The sequence below is a fragment of the Coffea eugenioides genome, chromosome 5 (assembly GCF_003713205.1).
Source record: "Coffea eugenioides isolate CCC68of chromosome 5, Ceug_1.0, whole genome shotgun sequence".
NCBI classification, from domain to species: Eukaryota; Viridiplantae; Streptophyta; class Magnoliopsida; order Gentianales; family Rubiaceae; genus Coffea; species Coffea eugenioides.
In genome coordinates this window covers 11,227,541-11,246,596 of record NC_040039.1, presented here as the reverse complement: position 1 = coordinate 11,246,596, position 19,056 = coordinate 11,227,541, and positions in this window count along the sequence as shown.

Here is a 19,056-nt window from a genome sequence, read left to right as displayed (position 1 = left end):
GGTGGAAAAAATAGTTAAGGAAAGCTTCCTTTAATTTCTCCCAATTCATTGGTCGTGCAATGGTAGGTTTAACAATTGACCACCATTTCTCTGCATCTTCAACTAAAAAGGGTGTAATTATCTCATGTTTCACTTCATCTGGAACTTGCAATAACTAAAAGTTAGTCTCAACCTCTCCCAACTATTTCTCTACTTTATCTGGATTCAGAGAACCATCAAAGGTTGGGACTTGCACTTTCGTCATTCTGTCATAGTGTACATGACTACCAATCTATCTTTGTGCATTTGCCTGTACCGCTTGGGCTTGCAACTGCACATGGCCTTGCATAGCTTATGCCACAACAGTTAATGCTATGATAAATTTTGATGGCAATATCATTACATGTCCATTGTCACCTTGACCATTCACAGTTTGATTGTTGTTTCCATTGCCACCTTGACTATTTGTATTCTAGTTCTTACTACTCTCACCTTAACCATTACTCCTAGTTTGTACCATTTTCCTAAAATGACAAAATCTATCAACTCATCTATGTTATGCCAAAGATCTATATACATTGAACAACCTAAGTTCAAGTCATAAAGTTGTTGTCATTTTTTTGCCTCAAAATGTAAAGCAGGAGAAGAGTTATCTAGTGCAAGCAACTAATGAATGTAATAATCAATGGTAAGCATGAATTTCGTGAATTATTCGATCAAAAGTTAAACAAACAGATATCAAAAGTAGAATATGAATAATAAAGATAATAATAATGTTGCCAATAAAATTGTCAAACATTAGGGAATAACACCTAACTTATTACAACTTATTATAGAGATTTTATTTTAAATAAACGAAATCATATTACTTTTCTATTGTATCAAGGTATTAAGGATCTACTATATCCTCAACACCTAAATCTTCTTCATCTGCTTGAGCATCCCCAAGAGCATCGCCATTGCCTATTTCCTTCTCTATGGGTTTCTCTTGCTCTTCCTCCACTATAGGATCCTCTTCTTCTTCATCCATTCATAGCATTTTCATTCTCATTGTTGGCAATGATAGGGGCATTCTCGCCCTCATTATTACCTTCAACATTTGTCCAAAAGTTTTCGAACTCGAGGATTGGTGCAAATGTAGTTATGATAGTGCGAAACTCATTTATCTTTTACTCATACTTGGCCTTTAGATCATGGTAGGCCATCCCTCGCTCATAGGTATAATCATTCATTTCCTCCACCGCATTCTCCCATTAATTTGGCTTCAGTCCTCCAAGTTTCAATATCTATTTTTAGATAGATATTTTCATACTTCAAATTATTGACTTCCAAGTCCAAAGCAATATTTCTATTCCTCAATCAAACGGTATTAGTCACTAGCTTCTGAACATTATGCCTTAAAAATTCTTTCTCCTTCTCTACCTCAGTATTAGAAACCAAAAATTTGATAATTTCCTTATGCAAGGCACCTTCCCTTAATTCCTGTCCTTGAGTCTCATTAGTTTTCTCCTTGAGCTCCCTTTTTAAACTCTCGATCATCTCTCTGGCAACCACCTCAACCTGTATTGCATTTTTCATCCAATCTTCAATTAAATTACTGGACTCCTTCTTTGACTTCTCAAGTTCCTGAACCCTATTCTGCAGCATCTTCAATTTTGAGTTCTAACCAAGTGAGTTGCAAAATACACCATCAAGGTTGCTAGATAAGGACGATTAAAGATTCTAGTGGAGGGATTTGTAAAAGAAAAACCCTAAGTTATCATCTTTCTTGAGGTGTTAAGGTACTTTGCTTACAAACTTCCTCTTTGTTCATGCTAATGTCAAATTAATGGTTTGTGGTGGCTAAATATGCTATTTTATGGAGGATTTTCTGGTTTGAGGTAGAGTTAGCTAAATTTCAGGTTTTATTGGTGATTTTTCTGATTACATATGATAATTAGTGGTTGGCCATGAATGATAGCTTGATATGGTGAGAAATGAATCATTTGTGTGTTAGTTGTAGTTGTTGCGGAAAATTTCAGACTTTGTGCGGAAATTCCAGCTTAGGGTTAGTAATATGCCCTGATTTTACACTGCATGTGCGTTCTTGAAGGAGGCCGAATCAGCCTTTTCCCAAAACATGAAAGTTATTGGTAATTGAGTTAGCTAGTTACCTGTAAAATTTCAGCTCAATCAGATCACTGTAGCATGTGAAATGACCGAAATATCCTTGACTGCTCATGAGCCCTGTTTCGCGGCCAGATTTCTATTTTCGTGGAAATTTCTATTTTTGACCCTGAAAATGCATGATTTGGCTTTGGAGGTCTTCATAAGAAATGTAGGTATATGTCTTGGTTTCGAAACGCCATAAGATTTGTTTCAATCCGATTAGTGTAGCTTCAGTTATGGTTATTGTACGGAAAGGTGTGTTTTATCATCTATGATTTGTATGTGGTTGATTTGAGATGAATTGGTGTTGATTGTGTGACAGCCCCACCTTCCCCTAAGGCGAACCAAAGAGGTTAGCGGACTGCCTGCCCAGCTCTCGCCAGGACTAACGGTGCAGTTTAGAGCGATCTATTACGTTCCGGAACTTATAAACGCGCGTAAACAAGGCAAAAGGGCAAAATAACCAAAAAAAAAAATGAAATTCGGAGTCGATCATGAATAGTAACCGACCCATCAGAACGCAATCAAATATCGAACAAACATTCACATCTTGAACTTTAACAAATACAATCCAAAGTGACATACAAAAGTTGTCAAAAGTGAATATATACACGGTTTGCCAAATTGAAAGCGAAAACGGTCCTAAAGATACATTTAGGGTATCACTTCATATACCATACAAAAAAATATACATCTAGTTCATTCGGCAACCATCTATCAAGATTCATTCCAAAAAGAGTCATATTCCTGTAAGGAAAACAAAAGAAACGGTGTGAGCTAATTGCCCAGTGAGATACTATCACTTACACAACCAAGTGCATATAAGCATCAAACTTTCATTCAATATAGTAAAATAAGCAAAGGCACACGTCAAATATGGTGATAAAAGGATACAGATGGCTCTCAAGAGCCCTTTTTTCTCGTTTGTATTTCTTGATCGAACGTCATTGACTCTCCGTCAATGTTCAACAATAACCAACCGTAGACTCCACTTTACTTCCATTCCTTCCACCTAACATTCCCCAACCGGGCCCGAAATTTAAACACTTGCATTGTGGTATTATTCGAGTAAATCGGAATCGAGAGTCTCTCATACTACAAGATTCCATATAACATTGCCCTAAGACACATTAATTGGCACGACCAAGCCCTCGCCGGCTCGATTCAATCAATTACCAATGGGGTTGAGCTCACGGATAACAATTGTAGTCGTTGGAGACTCGTCCAAACGACACCAAGTCATGTATTTCATTTCATATAACATTTCATATAACATTCCAATAACTTTCCAATAACATGCGAAACAATAAGTGAGAGTGATAAAGTACACTCTCACGTCAATCAATTAACATTCAACATCTCAAGTTCAAGTATCAAAGTCATATAATAACACACAAGTGAGTAGTACACTCACCAAGCTCGCAAATGTGGTTTCATGCACTTCCGTCAAAAGAACGTTGTGCACCACGGTCACGTCCTAAAACATGCAAACAAATACAATGAGACTCGATAACGAGTCATAAACCAAGGCCAAACATGACCCCAATAGGGTTCCATAAGCATATACAAACATTAAAGGAAACCAGAAATTTCGGAAATGTAACTAGCTTTGGCCCTGAAAAAAAAATAGTTTTTGTCCTCATTTTGCGGTAATGGCACCAATTTCACTAAGATTATCGGATGAGGGTACAAGACCCACCATTTCGAAGCTAAAAGACAGGGCTACAACATCACAGAAGGTCACTCAACCCAGTTTTGAGTGCAAACAGATCAAGAATGCAAGATACTACATCAAAAACGTAAAACAGATTCACCAAAACGCATTCTAGCGGAAACATCATAACTCAGGCTCTCCAAGTCCAAATCCAGAAATTCCAAAACCAGCTGAAAGCTAAGAAACAGGGTTAAATTTCATCAGAAGGCCTCAACAACCAATTACAGGCGCAACTCTTACATTCGGGTAAACCCAGAATAGCAATAGTAATTTTGACTTTTCTCATTCTACACTACTCTGATTGACCTGAAATTTTGTAGAAACCTCTAAAATGTCATTCCCTACAACTTTCATGTTTTAAGCTAAGGCCAATTCGGCCTCTAAATAGGAGCTAAAAATTCGGGCAGAATGCTCCCTCAAGAACCCTAATTTTCTGAAATTTCTTCCAAACCAGAAATTGGTTGCAATTAATCACTTTTTCCACCTCCTAGAGTCATTATATACCATTGCCAATCATCATAGATAGCCACACAATCATGCTTATATTAAAACAGAAAAATCCCGAAAAATAATAAAACTTCATCACTTCAACCTCAAATCAAGAAATAACCCATAAACTTGCATCTCATACTACCACTAAGCATGATTTAGGCATCAATTAAGGGAGGAGGGTGGTTCTTCACAACTTACCTTAAAACAAGAGAGAGAGAGCTATTGGACACCTTAACTTTCCAAATAACTTCACACAACAACTCACCAACACCTCCTTAAGCGGTTTTATGGAGCAAAATTAAGGTTGGATGGTTGGTTTTGATGATTTGGAGCAAGCTTGAAGAGTTTTCTTCCCTGTGCTTAGAGTAAGAGAGAGAGAAAGAGAGGGCCGGCTACCATGGAGGATTTTTTGATGATTTTTGGGTCATTTTTTGTTTATTTAAGTCAAATGGTAAGACCATGAATAGTGGTCTTAAGGTTCAACCACTCAAATGGTGACATGTGTTACTTCATTTAATGCAAGTCTATCACTTTGTTTCCTCTCACACCAATCCAAATTGCAACCTCTACTTATCTCTTAACACCCGTTAAATTAATTCCAGTATCCAAAACTTAACCTAGTTGGTTGAATTTTTCCGGACTTTTCGCACTAGTGGGTCCCACGTCCCGTATACGCTCTTAATTTCTCAAAATCCATTCGATACTAGAAAAAACATCTAAAAATTATATCTGCTCCTTAAATTCATCTAGAAATTTTTTTTCAATCACGAAAATGCAGAAAACAAGTCATGAAAAAAATATATAACCTAGAAAATGAAAAATACGGGTTCTCACACTTTCTCCCCTTTAAAAGAATTTCACCCTCGAAATTTCTCACCTTAACTCACGAAAAGGTTAGGGTATTTCGTTCGCATTTCTTCTTCCATTTCCCAGGTAGCTTTCTCTATCCCATGGTTTCTCCACAGTATCTTCACCAATGAAATCTGCTTGTTTCTTAGCTCTTTGACTTTTCGGTCAAGCACTTGGACAGGTTTTTCTTCGTAAGCAAGCGATTCGTCTACGTCGATCTCTTCTGGTTGTAAGACATGGGTTGGGTCGGGATAGTATTTCTTTAGCATCGAGACGTGGAAAATGTCGTGAATCCGAGAAAGACTGGACGGCAGCTCTAATCGATACGCTACCGTTCCTACTCTTTGGAGAATCTTGTAGGGTCCAACGAACCGCGGTTGGAGCTTCTTTCCTTTACCCGCTGTGACACTTCGTAAAGGTGTGACTTTAAGAAATACATGGTCTCCAACCTCGAACTCCAAGTCTTTTCTTCGATTGTCTGCGTAGTTCTTTTGTCGGCTTTGAGCTGTTTGGAGTCGTTGTCGTATCAACTTGACCTTTTCTCGAGCTTCCTCCATCCAAGGAATAGTGATTGGATCTAATGTCTTCCTCTCGCCAACTTCATCCCAGTAAATTGGTGATCGGCATTTTCGTTCATATAATGCTTCATATGGAGCCATTTGAATCGACGAATGGTAGCTATTGTTGTATGCAAACTCTACTAAGGTCATGTGTTGACCCCAGTTGCCTCCAAAATCCAGAATGCAAGTTCGTAGCATGTCCTCGATAGTTTGAATGGTTCGTTCTGATTGTCCATCCGTCTGAGGGTGATAGGTTGTGCTCAAGTTGAGTTTCGTCCCTAGAGTTTCCTGGAACTTTTGCCAAAATCGAGATACAAAACGTGGATCTCGATCAGAGACGATACTGACTGGAACGCCGTGTAGCCTTACGATCTCGTTCATGTACAGTTGAGCCAACTTGTCCATGGAATACTTCATGTTCACCGGCAAGAAATGGGCCGACTTGGTTAACCGATTGACGATCACCCAAATGGCATCGTGTCCTCGTTGCGTTCGCGGCAAACCTGAAACGAAGTCCATAGTGATGTTTTCCCACTTCCACTCGGGTATCTCAAGGGGCTGTAACAAACCCAATGGTTTTTGATGCTCTGCTTTAACTTGTTGGCACACGAGGCATTTTTGCACTGACAGAGCGATTTCATTCTTCATATTGTCTCACCAATAGTTTCCTTTCAGATCCTGATACATCTTGCTACTCCCCGGATGAATTGTATACTTGGATCGATGGGTTTCTTCTAGAATCTCCGTTTTCAATGATTCATCTTTCGGCACCACAATCCGGTTTCAGTATTTTAAAATACCCCCAGGACCAAAATTGAAATAAGTGGTTTCTCCTTTTCCCACTTTCTCTCCCCATTTCTGTACCAATGCATCTTCCTTTTGAGCTTCTTTAATCCTTTCCAAGAAGGTAGAAGTCACTTTAATATTGCCAAAAATCACCTTATGGCTCCCAAGGCAGGGTTTCCATTCACACACGGAGTCTAACAATTCCCACTCTTTGATCATTAGACTCGCGACCTGAGCTTTGCGATTTAGAGCATCGACCACCACGTTTGCTTTTCCCGGATGGTAGTTGATGGTACAGTCATAATCCTCCAAGAATTCCATCCACCGTCGTTGCCTCATGTTTAATTCCTTCTGTGAGAAAAGATACCTCAGGCTTTTATGATCGGAGTAAACCTCGAAAGTTACTCCATATAAGTAGTGCCTCCACTTCTTCAGAACAAAAACAACTGCAGCTAGCTCCAGATCGTGGGTCGGGTAATTTTGCTCGTGGGGTTTTAACTTCCTCGAGGCAAAAGAGATCACATTTCGGTTTTGCATTAATACACAACCCAGGCCTTCTCGGGATGCATCAGTGTACACAGCATATCCGTCCACCCCGTTTGGTAAGACTAGAACTGGAGCCATGGTCAATCTTTTCTTTAATTCTTGAAAACTTGTCTCACTTCGGGCATTCCATAAGAACCGATCATGTTTCTTCGTCAAATCGGTTAGAGGACCGGCTAGTCTGGAGAAGTCCTTGATAAAACGCCGGTAATATCCAGCCAGTCCTAGAAAGCTGCGGACCTCTGTGGGAGTTTCTGGCCTCTTCCAATTAGTCACAGCCTCTACTTTCGCCGGGTCGACTGAAATACCCTCTTGAGAAATTACGTGCCCCAGAAAAGCAATTTTCTCCAGCCAAAATTCGCACTTGCTGAACTTGGCATACAGTTGATGGTCTCTCAGGGTTTGCAAGACAGTCTTCAAGTGTTGCTCATGCTCTTTACGGGTCTTGGAATAGACCAGGATGTCATCGATGAAGACCACTACAAATCGATCCAGGTATGGCTTAAAAACCCTATGCATTAGGTCCATGAAGGCGGCAGGAGCATTGGTTAGTCCAAAGGGCATCACTGCGAACTCGTAATGCCCATATCTCGAGTTGAAGGCGGTCTTCGGAATATCCTCCTTCCTGATTAGTAACTGGTAGTACCCTTGGCGGAGGTCCAGTTTCAAGAAAACCACCGCTCCTTGCAACTGATCAAATAGCTCATCAATGTGGGGCAATGGATACTTATTTTTAATTGTAATATTATTTAGGCCCCGATAATCAATACACATCCTCAAACCACCATCTTTTTTCTTCACAAACAGTACAGGAGCTCCCCAAGGAGACCCACTCTCTTGAATGAATCCCCGCTCCAGAAGGTCCTGTAATTGCAATTTTAGCTCCTTGAGCTCGGCAGGAGCCATTCAGTATGGTGTCTTTGAGATGGGTGAGGCTCCCGGTAGCAGGTCTATTTTGAATTCAATTTCTCTTTCGGAGGTAAGGCTACTAATTCATCAGGAAACAGATCCGGAAATTCCTTCACTACGGCCACATCCTCCACTTTCAACTTATCCGTGGGGGTGTTAATCAAAAAGGCCAAAAATCCTTGCGCTCCTCTGCTTAGCAATTTCCTAGCCCGAATGCCCGAAATCAAAGCAGATAAGGCTAACCTACCCCTTATATCCAACCTTAAGGTCGCCTCACCAGGAATGCAGAATTCCACTACTTTCATTTTACAATCCAGTTGGGCATTATACCTGGCTAGCCAATCCATACCCAAAATCACATCATACCCCTTGATGACCAGACTTATCAAATCCCCTAACAATCTTTTCTCTCCTACCCACACTTCACAATCCCTATAAACCATACTAGTAACCAAACGTTGATTCCCCGTAGGTGTACTAACTTCTAGGCCGTATGGTAAACTAGCAGGTTTTATATCAATGCCACACATGAAATCAGGGTTAACAAAGGAATGGGTGGCACCAGGATCAATTAAAACTTTGGCAAAACGGTGGAAAATAGGGATCGTACCTTCTACGACCTCTGAGGAATCTAGGACCGTCGAGGTTCTAAGGAATAGACTCGAGCTGGCACTTTAGGTTTCGCCTCATTCCCCTTATTCGGTCCCGTGTTGGTCTTTAACGTGGGTTGAGCTCCCCTTCCTTCTTGCGTTAAAAGTGGGCAGGTAGCAAGCTGGTGGTCTGCGCTTCCGCAACGCAGACATTTGCCTCCTTTCTTCCAGCAATTGTCTTCAGAGTTATTCAGCTTTCCGCAGTACTCGCAAGGTCCACGGGACGCCGAACCTGAGTCTTTCTGGAAATTTCCACCTTGGCCTCTCCCGGCCGGGCCGCCCCTAGACTGAGCCCCTCTGCCGGAACCTGACTGTCGCCCACCTCCAGCTCCGCGTCCAAACTTGGAGGGAGTACCTTTGTCCCCTTGTCCGGAGCTGCTTCCAGGAAAGCCCCGCTTTTTCACCTGGAAGTTCCGGACCTGTAATCGAGCACTCTCTACCCTTTGGGCCTTTTCTACGACCTCGTTAAAAGCATTGATTTGAGCCACTGCGAGATCCTTCTGAATTTCGACGTTCAAGCCCTGGATGAAACGCCTGATTCGCCGTTGCTTCGTCATAATCAGCTCAGGCACAAATTTGGACAAACGGGTGAACTGGCTATCGTATTCAGCCACCGATTGAGTTCCTTGGCGGAGTCGGATGAACTCATCTTCCTTCCTCTCCTGAACTAGAGGAGGAAAAAATTTCGCGTTGATTTCCCTGATGAGATTCACCCAAGTCCTGGGCGTTTGTTCCCGTTCCCATTTTTGTCGTATGACGTTCCACCAGGAACGGGCCACCCCTTCTAACTGGAATACGGCAAAGGTCACCTGCCGTTCATCGGTGTAGTGCAAAACCGCAAAAATATCAACCATTTTCTCGAGCCATCGCTCGGCAACATCCGGATCAGGTCCCCCAATGAATTTGGGTGGAGCAAACTTTTGAAAACGTTCGAGAGCTCTGTCTTCGCTCTCGACATGATTGCCAGGGTTTCCAGGGTTTCCAGGATTAGGGTTTGTATTCTGGCCTTGTTGCTGCACCACTTGTGCCAGCAGATTGGTCATTTACTGCATAGCGGCAGCGATTTGCACATTGGGGTCAGGGTTAGGTCTAGAAGAGGTTTCCCCAATACTCCTATCCGGTGTGGGTTGTCTAGTTCCGCGCCCACGTCCCCGTCCACTACGTGTTCCTTCCATAACTTCACTTGGTCTAGGCAATAATTCTAAACCAATATAAAACAATGCATGTAAGTAACCCAAAACTTTTCCAAACAAATATATACATTCCAAACAAGGCAACAACACACATATATATAATCAGTCAAGTCAAGTTCAGTCAAGTCAAGTACAAGTATGGACAATCCCCAAGGGAATGGCCTCATCAAAAGAAATATACACGTAGCTAATCTAGCCGTACAAAATGATTAACTAAGGCCCTACTCCCTATCCGCCCTATATACAAGACCAAAACTATCCACAACAACTCTAGGAGTTGTAACCTAGACCGATGACGAGCTATGAGACCCACCCGACGGAGTGGATCCAACCCCAGCCTCAGACCCCGCACGGGAGTCCTCGTCGCTCACTCCCTCCACCACCTCGGCGCAGAGGTTCAGGATCACAGCGGCTCGATTCTTCACCTTTCGAGCTCGCTTGGACTCGCGCTCATGGACTTCCCTCAGCTGAGTGCAGAGGTCATCAACCCTATCCTCTGCCTCAAGCAAATCGTACTTCAGACCCTCAATGCGCTCAGTCTGTCTCTCATTGGCCGCCCTAAGCTGGGTCACCTCGGCCTCAAGTCGAGCATTCTCCCTGGCCAACTCCTTACGCTCCCTGTCCACTGCAAACACGAGAGCGTTCGGATAGGCATACTTATGTTTACACTCACACCGTCGGAGACGGTTAGACGGGCTCCAGCGCACGACGGCCCCTCCTGGCCGTATCTGGTACGGAATCACTGGGAGTGCTCCGCGAGGTCGCTCGCCTACAGAGTCACCACTCGGTCCACTAGATCCGTCCATCCTACACCAAAAGAGCAATTAACCATAAATAATCTTAAAGGCCATAAACAATAAACCCTCAAATCAAGCATTCCTATAACACCCAGGCTAATTCAAACCTAGGCTCTGATACCACCGGTGACAGCCCCACCTTCTCCTAAGGCGAACCAAAGATGTTAGTGGACTGCCTGCCCAGCTCTCGCCAGGACTAATGGTGCAGTTTAGAGCGATCTATTGCGTTCCGGAACTTATAAACGCGCGTAAACAAGGCAAAAGGGCAAAATAACCAAAAAAAAAAAGAAATTCGGAGTCGGTCATGAATAGTAACCGACCCGTCAGAACGCAACCAAATATCGAACAAACATTCACATCTTGAACTTTAGCAAATACAATCCAACGTGACATACAAAAGTTGTCAAAAGTGAATATATACGCAATTTGCCAAATTGAAAGCGAAAACGGTCCTAAAGATACATTTAGGGTATCACTTCATATACCATACAAAAAAATATACATCTAGTTAATTCAGCAACCATCTATCAAGATTCATTCCAAAAAGAGTCATATTCCTGTAAGAAAAACAAAAGAAACGGTGTGAGCTAATTGCCCAGTGAGATACTATCACTTACGCAACCAAGTGCATATAAGCATCAAACTTTCATTCAATATAGTAAAATAAGCAAAGTCACACGTCAAATATGGTGATAAAAGGATACAGATGGCTTTCAAGAGCCCTTTTTCCTCGTTTGCATTTCTTGATCGAACGTCATTGACTCTCCGTCAATGTTCAAAAATAACCAACCGTAGACTCCACTTTACTTCCATTCCTTCCACCTAACATTCCCCAACCGGGCCCGAAATTTAAACACTTGCATTGTGGTATTATTCGAGTAAATCGGAATCGAGAGTCTCTCATACTACAAGATTCCATATAACATTGCCCTAAGACACATTAATTGGCACGACCAAGCCCTCGCCGGCTCGATTCAATCAATTACCAATGGGGTTGAGCTCACGGATAACAATTGTAGTCGTTGGAGACTCGTCCAAACGACACCAAGTCATGTATTTCATTTCATATAACATTTCATATAACATTCCAATAACTTTCCAATAACATGCGAAACAATAAGTGAGAGTGATAAAGTACACTCTCACGTCAATCAATTAACATTCAACATCTCAAGTTCAAGTATCAAAGTCATATAATAACACACAAGTGAGTAGTACACTCACCAAGCTCGCAAATGTGGTTTCATGCACTTCCGTCAAAAGAACGTTGTGCACCACGGTCACGTCCTAAAACATGCAAACAAATACAATGAGACTCGATAACGAGTCATAAACCAAGGCCAAACATGACCCCAATAGGGTTCCATAAGCATATACAAACATTAAAGGAAACCAGAAATTTCGGAAATGTAACTAGCTTTGGCCCTGAAAAAAAAATAGTTTTTGTCCTCATTTTGCGGTAATGGCACCAATTTCACTAAGATTATCGGATGAGGGTACAAGACCCACCATTTCGAAGCTAAAACACAGGGCTACAACATCACAGAAGGTCACTCAACCCAGTTTTGAGTGCAAACAGGTCAAGAATGCAAGATACTACATCAAAAATGTAAAACAAATTCACCAAAACGCATTCTAGCGGAAACATCATAACTCAGGCTCTCCAAGTCCAAATCTAGAAATTCCAAAACCAGCTGAAAGCTAAGAAACAGGGCTAAATTTCATCAGAAGGCCTCAACAACCAATTACAGGCGAAACTCTTACATTCGGGTAAAACCAGAACAGCAATAGTAATTTTAACTTTTCTCATTCTACACTACTCTGATTGACCTGAAATTTTGTAGGTACCTCTAAAATGTCATTCCCTACAACTTTCATGTTTTAAGCTAAGGCCAATTCGGCCTCTAAATAGGAGCTAAAAATTCGGGCAGAATGCTCCCTCAAGAACCCTAATTTTCTGAAATTTCTTCCAAACCAGAAATTGGTTGCAATTAATCACTTTTTCCACCTCCTAGAGTCATTATATACCATTGCCAATCATCATAGATAGCCACACAATCATGCATATATTAAAACAGAAAAATCTCCAAAAATAATAAAACTTCATCACTTCAATCACAAATCAAGAAATAACCCATAAACTTGCATCTCATACTACCACTAAGCATGATTTAGGCATCAATTAAGGGAGGAGGGTGGTTCTTCACAACTTACCTTAAAACAAGAGAGAGAGAGCTATTGGACACCTTAACTTTCCAAATAACTTCACACAACAACTCACCAACACCTCCTTAAGCGGTTTTATGGAGCAAAATCAAGGTTGGATGGTTGGTTTTGATGATTTGGAGCAAGCTTGAAGAGTTTTCTTCCTTGTGCTTAGAGTAAGAGAGAGAGAGAGAAAGAGAGGGCCGGCTACCATGGAGGATTTTTTGATGATTTTTGGGTCATTTTTGGTTTATTTAAGTCAAATGGTAAGACCATGAATAGTGGTCTTAAGGTTCAACCACTCAAATGGTGACATGTGTTACTTCATTTAATGCAAGTCTATCACTTTGTTTCCTCTCACACCAATCCAAATTGCAACCTCTACTTATCTCTTAACACCCGATAAATTAATTCCAGTATCCAAAACTTAACCTAGTTGGTCGAATTTTTCCGGACTTTTCGCACTAGTGGGTCCCACGTCCCGTATACGCTCTTAATTTCTCAAAATCCATTCGATACTAGAAAAAACATCTTATATCTGCTCCTTAAATTCATCTAGAAATTTTTTCTAATCACGAAAATGCAGAAAACAAGCCGTGAAAAAATATATATAATCTAGAAAATGAAAAATACGGGTTCTCACAGATTGTAGGATGGAAAAGTAAGGAAATGTAGGGGACATGCTATCCAAATTTTGGGAATGTGGGATTTTTTCGAGTTTGGTTGGTTTGGGATATACATAAGAAAGGCTTTTGGGGTTGTTTGAGCCCTAGGTTTTCATGTTATCTTTTCGTTCCCAAAATCATGTTTTGCACCCTTGTATTAGTAATTATTTGGCGAGGCATACGACTAGTAGTCGAGCCTCACTTGTGCATTCCGTTTACTCGATTTTGGATGTGGAACCTTCAATTGTTTTACTTTGGTTCTTTTAGGGTTTTTGGGCGATAAAAGCCACTTTGACGTGAAAACTTTTGAAGTATCTGTACTTGAACCGGTGAGTGTACTACTCCCCTGAATTATTGCTAAACTGATTATCTGTACTTGCAAATTGCTATTTGAATGTCTTTCCCGACTGTTTATTTTGTACGAGATGAGTGTGTACTTTATCACACTCGTTCTCTAGCCTGTGTGACTTGTTTCCTGTATATACTTCAATCTGTTACTTGCGCCTGTTATAATGTCGTTTGGAAGTGCATCCAATGACTTTTCTGTTAAATCTGAGCTCAACCTCATGGGGAGTTAATTGAATCGAGCCAGCAAGGGCTTGGTCGAGGAAATTGACAATCCATAGGTGTCTGTTCCTAGGGAATCTATGGGTATTGGAGACTCTGAATTTTCGGCATACTCGAGTATTACCATTCCTGTTCCTGTTTGGCGTTCGGACCTGATAAGAGGTATGTTTGGTGAACGGAATGTTGGCATTAAAGTGGTGTTCTACTGGATTGGTTCCTTTATTTGAACGTTGATGGAGGGTCAATGGGGCTGGATCAAGTATTGCAAAGGGGATTTGGCTTCTGAGAGCCACCTGTATCCTTTACATTGTGGTGTTCATTCATTTCTTGTATTTGATGTGAACATATGCCTTAAAAGTGATTTCTCATGAGTTGTACTGTTCCTACCGTTTATACTTTTGGTACCTCATTGAGCTTTTAGCTCACCTCGTCCCGTTATCCTTGTTTTCCTTACAGAGAACCATCTTTTGGAACTTCGATGTTTCGAAGAATGATTGAGCTAGTTAGACATTCTTTTGTTCTTTGGTATAGCTCCTCGATAATTTGGAAACCCTAAATGTATCCTAATACAATGTTTCCTTGTGATTTGTAAACTTACTAATATGTATATGTTAAAGTGTTTCCTCATGTTTATGTGACATATGTATTTGGGAATGTACATTCTCTCATGTCAAACAAAGTTTACTTGTACTGGATTAGACGGTGACGTGGCAGCAGCACTTCTATTTCGTTTTGATTTTCGTGGGAACGTAGTACCAAAGATTTATTGTATCTTTTAATTTGGCTCAAACGGGTTATAATTGTTATCTCCTCGAAGTTTTTTCGAGCAGTTGGTAGGGTTTACGTTTGTTTCAGATCCGTAGTCTCGGCGAGAGTTGGGCAGGCAGTCCGCCGACCCCTTTGGTTCGCCTTAGGGTGAGGTGGGACTGTCACAGGGAATCTTTCCCCTCGGGGCACAGCACTAAGAGGGGAGGTATGGGAAGGTGAGGATGGGCTCGCTGCTGAACAGCCCTGCCAGGTCGCTGATGACTCCTTCAGGGTAGTCACGGGCAAATCCAAAGGCGTGTGCGCGAAGTTTCCATCAGATAGGGAGCTTCGTTCCACGGTAAGGGCTTCGCAAAATTCTTTCCAGCCTTTATCCCATGATTAATGCATTATTTTGGAACATTACGAGTATGGCTAAGGCCTCCCGTTTTCGGAGATTGCGTAAATTAGTAGTGTTTCATAATATTCAGTTGCTGGTAGTATGTGAAACGTATGTTCATATGTCGTTGGCAGAGGAGTTTCGGGCTAGATTAAAGTTTGATTTTGTAGTCTCTCATTCTGAGGGTTTGTTGTGGGTTTTCTATAATGCTCCTTTTAGTTGCTCAATTGCGGAAGAAGGGGGTCAGTTTTTGTCTCTGTCTATTCTCCACCCATACTTGGGGAGCTCGATTTCTTTCTCGGCTATTCATGCTGCTACTACTGCGGAGGAAAGGAAAGATCTTTGGGCTGGCTTGCTTCAATGTCAACCGTCCCACGGACCTTGGATGGTATGTGGGGATTTTAATGTCGTCGTGGGGGAAAAAGAGAAGAGAGGGGGAAGGCCATTTGCGGTTGCGCAAGCTGCTGACTTTGGGGCCTTCATGAGTGCAGCAGGTTTGGTGGACGGCGAGTTCTCAGGCTCTAGCTTTACCTGGTGCAATAATCACCATGGCCGTGCCAGGATTTGGAAACGGCTAGACCGCTTATTGCTGAATGTGGAGTGTTTTGATGCTAGACTTTCGCTTGGTATTGCTCACCTGGAGCGTCATCCTTCCGACCATGCGTCATCGTTAATCTCCACTGCTACAAGAATGGATGGTAAGCTCCATCATTTCCGTTTCATCAATGCCTGGGCTGATCATAAGGAGTTTTTGGGAGTGGTGAAAGAGTCATGGCAGCAGGAATGTGATGGGTCCCCAATGCATGTTTTTTGTTCCAAGTTGCAGCGGCTCAAGTGTCAACTTCAATGGTGGAACAAGAACCGTGTGGGAAACTTTTCAGACAATGTTAAAAAGGCGAAAGAAGAGGTTGGGAGGCTAGAAAAGTGTTTGGAGGAGGGAGGGTCTGAGGTTATGCATTCGGATTTGTAACTGACCCAAGCTACGCTGAGACGGGCATTGGCCATGGAGGAGTCACTGTGGAGACAAAGATCTCGGGTAAAATGGCTAGCCTTAGGAGATCGTAACACTAAGTTTTTTCACTTAGTGGTAAAACAACAACGCATACAATCGGTAATTCATTGGATACAGAAGTCTGATGGTGAATGGGTGTCTGAGGATGAGCTCATTGGCACGAAGGCGGTTCGGTATTTCTCTGTCTTATTCTCGTCAGCGGATGGCCCTGGTATGCTAGATGTCCCCGCGGTCATCCCTCGATTGGTGTTAGGGGAGGACAATGAGATGTTGGAGGCAGTTCCGTCCTTGGAAGAGGTACGGCAGACTGTATGTGAAATGGATGCTAGTAGTGCAGCAGGGCCTGACGGATTCACTGGTGAATTCTTCTCCGCTGCCTGGGAGATAATGGGTGGTGATGTGCATAAGGTGGTACAAAGTTTCTTCTGTGGTGCCGAGCTCCCAAGGAGAATTACAGCGACTTCCATTGTTTTGATCCCCAAGGTTCAGCAGCCAAAGGATTTCTCCCAGTACCGTCCTATCAGTTTATGCAACTTTGTGAACAAGATTTTCTCCAAGATCCTGGCTCGCTGGTTAGCTCCTATCCTACCTAAGATTATTTCAATGAACCAGAGTGGATTTGTTCGGGGTCGGCCGATATCAGACAACTACCTACTCGCCCAGGAGATAATTGCGGGTATAAAGAGGAAGGCGCGCGGGAGGAATGTCATATTCAAACTTGATATGTCAAAGGCGTATGATCGGATGATGTGGCCTTTCTTGATACAAGTCCTACGCACGTTTGGGTTCGGAGATCGCTGGATAGATATGATCTGAAGGGTTATCTCTAACGTGTGGTTCTCCGTCATAATAAATGGGTCGCTTTGTGGGTTTTTTAAGTCATCTAGGGGGTTTCGGCAAGGGGACCCTTTGTTCCCTGCTCTATTTATTATCGGGACGGAGGTGCTATCTCATTCTCTTAACCAATTGGTGGCTCATCGTGGGTTCCAGGGCTTCCGGGTTCCAAGAGGTTACCCGACTATTACGCACTTGGGTTATGCGGATGACGTGCTGATTTTCTCCGATGCTAATACGACTTCTCTCAAGTTGGTGATGAAGGTACTGGAGGATTATGAGATAGTCTCTGGCCAGTTGATCAATAAACAAAAAAGTTGTTTTTTGGTACATGCGGCCTTGGGAAGACCACGGAAGTTGAAAATCCAGCAGGTTACGGGATTCTCTTCTAGGCCTTTTCCCATCAAATATCTAGGGTACCCCCTCTTCTACGGGTGGCAAAAGCGATAGTACTTTGCTGGGCTCTGCCAAACAGTAGTGAGTAGAGTGGAGTCCTGGAGAAACAAGTTGTTGTCTTTTGGGGGCAGGATGGTGCTGTTGAAGCACGTCCTCGCCGCTTTACCAGTATATCTGTTAATTGCTGCCTTTCCTCCGAAGTCCGTTCTTAAAGAGCTTGAAAGGCACTTTTCTAATTTTCTCTTGGGTGAAGCCGATGGGGGTCAGAAACTGAATTGAATTAGGTGGGGAGACCTATGTCTTCCAGGTGATAAGGGAGGGCTGGGATTTCGGTGCTTCAAGGATATTCACGATGCTTTCTCCATCAAGTTATGATGGAGATTCTATTCTCTGTCATCTCTTTGGGTGATTTTCATGAAAGCTAAGTTTTGTGCGGAGATGCATCATAATCTGGTGCATCCGATGGCGGCTTGCAGACTTGGAGAAGGATGATAGCGGTGCAGCATATTGCGGAGCAGCATATTGGTTAGATTAGGCGGTCTAGTAGCTCGAACTTTTGGTTTGATAATTAGTTAGGAAATGGGACACTGGTGTCGAGATTGGACAATGTCGCTGATTTTGTTAAGGATAGCACTTGGACGTTCAGCTTATACGGCTATGGGTGCCGGCAGGGATCGCCCGCGAGATTGCTCAAGTTGATCCACCGGTGGGCCAGCTTCCTGATCTGATGGCATGGAGACCTTCACAGTCTGGACAGTTCACCCTACATTCTGCGTTTAACCTAGTACGGTGGCATAGCAATAGATCCTTCATGTCTCAACCGCTATGGCATCCGATGTTGCCCTTAAAAATCTCTTTCTTCTTAGAGTACGTTAACTACGCGGACAACTTCCGGTGGATTGTTGTATGTGGAAGTTTGGGTTTCAGGGGCCCTCCAAGTATGGATGTTGTCAATCCCCGGAGGTAGAAACGGTAGACCATGTGTTTGCTAGGGGTGATATGGTGTCATGGGTTTGGCACTTCTTCGGGGATACAGTAGGTGTATCCTCGAGAGGGTTGTCGTTTCGCATATGCATGGCAGCATGGTGGTATGGTAAGAAGAGCAATAGGTATCTGGAGTTTGTTCAGCATGTCCTTCTGCTTCTGATCTGTTGGCACCTGTGAAAAGGCAGGAATGCCAGGAAGTACGATGAGACCCATATACAGGAGGATAGGTTATGCGGGTTGGTCTTCACAGATCTTCTGGAATTGTTTGCTTTATTCTTCCCAAGCCGCAGGTCTTCCCAGCGACTTGGGGACATTTCTATACAGAGATTTCTAGGTGGGCTCTCCGTTCCTCCTTTAAGCCTGTGAAGTGGGTTCGGCCTCTTCCTGGTGGCTTCAAACTTAATACAGACGGGTGTTCCAAGGGCAATCCAAGTATTAGTGGTAGTGGAGAGATCCTTCGGGATGGCGGCGGCGGATTCTATTTGGCTTTCTCATGCCATTTTGGGAAGGCAACCAATTTATAGGCCGAAGCGCGGGCCCTTCTTATTGGGGTAGAAATGTGCATCCAGGGAGGGTTTGACTTCTTCGAAGTTGAATTAGATTCGCTCGTGTTAGTCGACAGTCTA